The sequence below is a fragment of the Ostrinia furnacalis genome, unplaced genomic scaffold (genome assembly GCF_004193835.3).
Source record: "Ostrinia furnacalis isolate ACB-3 unplaced genomic scaffold, ASM419383v2 OfSCF5080, whole genome shotgun sequence".
Taxonomy (NCBI): domain Eukaryota; kingdom Metazoa; phylum Arthropoda; class Insecta; order Lepidoptera; family Crambidae; genus Ostrinia; species Ostrinia furnacalis.
Genome location: NW_021135319.1, coordinates 412979 through 418651, shown reverse-complemented (window position 1 = coordinate 418651; position 5673 = coordinate 412979). Strand labels below are relative to the sequence as shown.

The following is a 5673-nucleotide window of genomic DNA, read 5'->3' as shown; positions in this document are numbered from 1 at the left end:
AATCAAAAAACAATTAAACTGGATTTTTGATCATAATGTAAAGTAGATGTATTTTTCATTGTATAATTTGTCCATTAGACTGAGTTTATGAGTGCTGTTGCGACTAAGTCGGACAATTTGTCACTTAATAACCAACCGTTCTGTTTTACGAGACCCTTGAAGACCACAGTAAATTCTCATTTCACAAAAACGAATTAGGTCTTAAATTTTATTGTTTGACTTTATTGTCAAATTTATCAAATGGAATCACATTGAAATACCAACGAGAAGCGTCGTAAACTTCCTACATTGGACAAACTTTGGGTTTTAATAGTTTGTTGTATAGTGCGTTTATATTTATGGTGTCATATTTTCCAATTTACATTTAATTATTTCGTAAGAGGTAGTTATAATATTAGTCCGCATTAACAATTTTATTTTATTTCATTCTCATTCCACAATTTGAATAGCAATAACAATTTTGAAACGCTTCGCATCTAAAGTTATTAGTTTCGGAACCTAAAACCAGTCGCATTTGACACAAGAGATGTCATTTTAATGTTTATTCGGTTCATTACAGCTGAATAAGTGGGTTGGGCAGTGCCCACATCACTCGTAATGCATTAATTACCATTTCATCACTTTCCGTCCCAAATGTCACGTCCCAATGTCGCATACGATTTGAGTGGGGCCCATATCCAATGACAAGGACAGAGTAAAGGCCTTCGAAGACATGGAATAGCGTTTTCAGGCAATAAAAACAAAGGTCTCTCCTCCCACCGCAATCAATAAGTCCATACTCGCACGGAAATTCAATTTCGATACATTGTTGCGCGTGGGCGAGATGTCAATGATATAAATGAGCCGATTGAGGAATCGATTGTGGCGAGTTGATCGTAAAAAAATAATTAGTGTGTACACGTTAAGCTAATTGAGCATTTGACGAGGGTCGGACGAGGTCGCGTCGTGTATCCCGGCACTCGGGCAGTAGTGGAGCGATGGGAAGGGCACTACAACTTGGCCCATTACTCGAGCGGACGCGCTCCGACGCCTTTTAGCCCTTTGACGTGGAAGGCCCCATTAGCATCGAGCGGCTTGTTGATCTCGCCTGTTAATTACTGACCTTCACTTTAACTAGTCTACATTAGCTTTGACAATCCGGAGACGAGACGCCCTCGTTAATAACCTTAAACGTTCTTGGATTTGGCTGTAGCGGAGCGAAACGAAAAAAGGCAAACCCTCGATCCAAGATAAATTTTCAAACATGTTGAATTTAATCAGCGTCAACGAAGAGGCTGACGTAAGGATATTCAAATGAAGAACGATCTCGATCAGCGAGGACGAAGCTCGGAATCAAGGCAGCGGAATCGCCGAATAAAACTGTTGATTACGTCCCGCGCGGAGTTACGCTCCGTCGAACGGAATTTTATTTACTTGTTCGTTCGAAAAACAAATATGATGGCTTTTAATTTATGATCGAGTCCGCCGGGGCCGGGCGTAACAGAAACAAGCAAACATTCAAATTCGTGACGCGAGTTTTATTTAACTTTTTATTTGTGTTCGTTTGCGCCGAGGACGACGCACCAGCTAATGGAGATATCGCATCTGTCATATCAAGTATTATTATAACGTTTGACAGTTTTATTACGATCGCGTGCGATGCCGAGATGAAAGGTAAATCATTGAAGGGATCGTTACTTTAGGCTGTAGAATGTCAACTATTCTTATTATTTTCTAAGGTAATAGGAAGGCCTGATTGGGTGTAATAAAAGATCCTGCTCGATCGAGCGTCTATATAAAGTCGTCGGTTTATTAACTTTTTCCCTTTTGCGTGAGACGGCAATTGCTGGTGGTATTTTGAAAAACGCCTCGACGGGTAAGCGAGTGAATGCCAATAAAGCTAGTCGTAACCCGGCCCACTTCTAAACGGGTGGAGCGGTGTAATCGCTACCAGGCAAAAACTTGACTGAGGATTCCGCTCTGATGGGCGCGGGTAATGTTCGCCAATGACCGCAAAATCCAACTTTGTCTTGGGATTTTACTTTTTATTAATCGGCTCTTGTTTATTATGGTAATTAAATTAAAAAAATATTATGCAATAACAACTTATCTCGCAGTTTTCACAACATTTTTCATTGATACTCTCCTTATTATTGTCATAGCGTGATGGTTTATGGCTTTATAGCCTTTCTCGATAAAATGAACACAAAAATCATTTTTCTAAAGGAGACCAGTTCCTGAGATCAATGCGTTCAACCAAAAAAAAAACTCTTCGGCTTTACATTATCAGTAAGTATAGAAGATACCTCTATTTTCCTAAATTCTTTGATTTACTTGCAAAAGTGCGAAAATGATCGAAATTTTTGTTTACGTTGACATTTAAAAATAAAATGTTGATGAAAGTAAGACAAGCTTTTAAACCTTGAAGTTAGTCAGTGGTGCGGCAAGTCGTATCCAACCATAACTTTAACGTAACTCTCTCGCTAAAGTTACAGAGAGCACCCACTGTAGAACACCCATTGTAAAATGTAAACTCCGAACATACCACCTAGTTAGTCAGACACGGCGACTCCTCGCTTGTTCTTTTAGTAATTTGTTTGCGGTCGCCACGAGTGGCCATTAGGCATGCATCAGTCATGCGCGCTCACCTTACATCGACGATTTTATCCGTCGTGACACTACTTAAGAGATATCAGATAATAAAGGCACCGCATGTTACTCATCGCGGATACCATTCGCGTATTTAATTGCCTGGACTGCTGACTGAAAAGTCAGGGGATCCTCTTGTTGACGGGTCATCAACTGTTTGAGCCTTTTTGGTGCCGCAGTGGCGGTCTGTGTATTATAAATTATCATTGAGAAAGAATTAGGAATGTTTGAAATCAAAGAAAGATTATGAAGTTTGGCTCACTGAAGTGGGATTCACATTGCCAGATTTAATAAGAGGCTTAAATTTTCCAGATTATAGTTTTTTATCTATTCCGATTGAGCAATTATAAACAGGTCACGCGATATAAAAACAGTGATATCTAAATACCTATGTAAAATCTATACGATCTGGTGAAAGACACAGGAAGTAGGTATGTATCTGGATGCGGGCAGCGTAGGACCGGAGTTTGGACAAATCCTTGGGAGAGGCATCTGGCCAGCAGTGGACATCATTTGGCTGGAACGAACGAACGAAAGATACGAAAACATTACCTATTAAATAATTACAGAATTCGTACCGCTGTATATATTTCAGCCCACCAACTTTTTTGTATAATTAGTCCACGCTTTCACGAGAACAAATAGCGTTGGGTAATTAAGCGCGCACCTAAATCGGATTAATAGTACAGTTACGCAAATTAACACCGAATCGCCGACAGTGTTTACTTAATCAGTTCATCCACCACTTGACTATAAATTAATTAGTTGATAGTACATACCGAGAGGCGTTCGCGCGTTAACACAACAGCTGTTACAATTTAGTGATATGTAGGTGGTACTTATACAAACAGTCGTGTGCTGAGTATACGAGTATGTATAGGCAAAAGGGGTTATTGTCGATTTGCCACAACGTCGATTCGTCACGAAAAAAGCATGTGTAAATTCGTCACACTTGTATTAGTTTGTTGCAAATTATTTTGGAGTATAGAGTAGAGTAGAATCAAGGAGTAGAGAGCCAGCTTACTGCAATCATAAGTACAAATTAAGGAAGATCTGAAATGATGATTGAGAAATGATGATTGAGCTTACTAATCAGCTCCAAATTAGTTTTTTTTTATAATAATGAGAATTAGGAATCATTCTAAATTTACTTTTACTTACTGGTATATCACTATCACAATAAGAGCCACTTTTATCGTATGTTATTTTTCCTTTGTTCCGAGGAAAATCGAAATATCACTTTCCTGATGAGATGCAGGCCAAGAGCTTCCTCATTGTGGATAAGAAAATAAATTCTACAAAAATCTGCACTTACAATAAGCTATTATAGTAAACGCATAAATTACATCAACGTGGATAAACTTAGATGCCTATATCAAAAGATGCCGAAACCAGCGATGTATAGTACCGACGTCTCCATCGTGTGACGGCTGTCATGAGGAAAAAAAGGTTCTGCCTTGTAAATCAGCACGTCAGCCGCCTTGCGTCGGCGCAGGCAAATCTGAGATCTCGACGCGAATAAAGTTGTGTCAGTCAGGCTATGCACTCACTAGTGTATGGACTTAAGGGGGATTTGTCGAAGAAAAGTGCATATTCCCCCATTAATGGGGCGAGTCAATGGGGATAAGTGGGATAACCCAAAATTAGGAGGAAATTTTGGTTAGCACCAGCCACCAGCTATGTAAATTGAGGAGGAAATTTTGGACCTACGGTCCATATGGATACCACGTCATCTTAGGGCTCCTTTCTACGGAGACATCCCGTGTTTTGCAGAAACAGTTTTTTGGAGGATCCCGTTTAATGACAGGTACTCGTAAGTGCTTTAATATTAACATTTGAACATCCCGTTTGCAGTGCCCCTCAAAAATCGATCCAGTCGAATTTGAAGGCTTGCGGGATTCCCCCACTGGATCCGGCAAAACTGGATTCCCGTGAGAAAATGCACTTACCTTCGTTTGTAACCATAAAGAAAATCTTAACAACATGGTTGTATTTCAGCAGTTGAAGGTAAGATAGCTAGTTTCTCTCACTCCTACACCTTCGGCCTTACTATCTTCTTAGTTATTTAATTTTTAGCGTTAAGAGTTTCTTCTCATTCGACGGGTTCATCCAGTGTCTAAGTAGCTCAGTTGGAAGAGCAGTCGCCCGGCAAGCGAAAGGTCGTGGGTTCAATTCCCGCCTTAGGCAGTTCGATTTCAAGTTATTTTTAATTTTCAAATTACTATCTTCTTATTATCAGGTGATGTGCACAAGCCAAGAGCATAACCGTTGTGGTTAAAAAAAGAAATGGCAACCATGAGTGATACTTATTTAATTCAGCAATTCTGTTAAAAAGGTTAAATTTTAAATAAAATCAATCAATTACCTTGCCTCAAGCTGAAGAACTAGCAATTTGAACTGCCTACTCGTATAAGGTAGTGCTATTTTAATTATTTTAATATTAAGTGGAAAATTACCAATCCGATAAATACGAAATTAATGCATACTCCATATAAGTAAATAGACTTGTTAAATTAGCATTTCCATAATAATAGAATACTAAAATACAATGAATAATTTAACCAAAATATTCAACAACCTGATATTATTAATTATAAAATATTAAAATACGATTGACGCCTATTATTGTTCAGTCTAATTAGTTAATTATGTACCTCTTTCCATTCTAATGTCGATGCAATAAAGTGTTTGTTTGAATCACATTAAACAAATAATTTCAATATTATAATAATTTTAATCCAGAATTTTTATTATTATTAGTCGGAGTCTCATAAAAAAGCTTATTCCAAATAATAATAATCTAAAACAGTTATTCATCTTCATTTAAAATAATCAATTTTTAATGCAATTCTCCATAAACTTTCAATGTTATCACGGTAATAGTATCTATACAGTATTCCAACTCGGCCATATTTTTGAAATAAATGTCAACAGCCGCGCGGTACGTCACCGTATGACAACATGCGATAGGGCTGCCCACCTGCAGAGCCTATTTTCATTACATCTGCCTACTTAGAATTTCTATCTAGTTTTGTGAATGTATTT

General features: G+C 38.2%; 1 non-coding gene across 1 annotated transcript; it reads left to right on the top strand.

The window, feature by feature from the left end:
- Nucleotides 1–4742: 4742 nt before the first annotated feature.
- Nucleotides 4743–4815, top strand: TRNAA-GGC (transfer RNA alanine (anticodon GGC)). The gene has a single exon. It is a non-coding gene; the product is annotated as a tRNA-Ala (tRNA).
- The last annotated feature ends 858 nt before the right edge of the window (nt 4816–5673 follow it).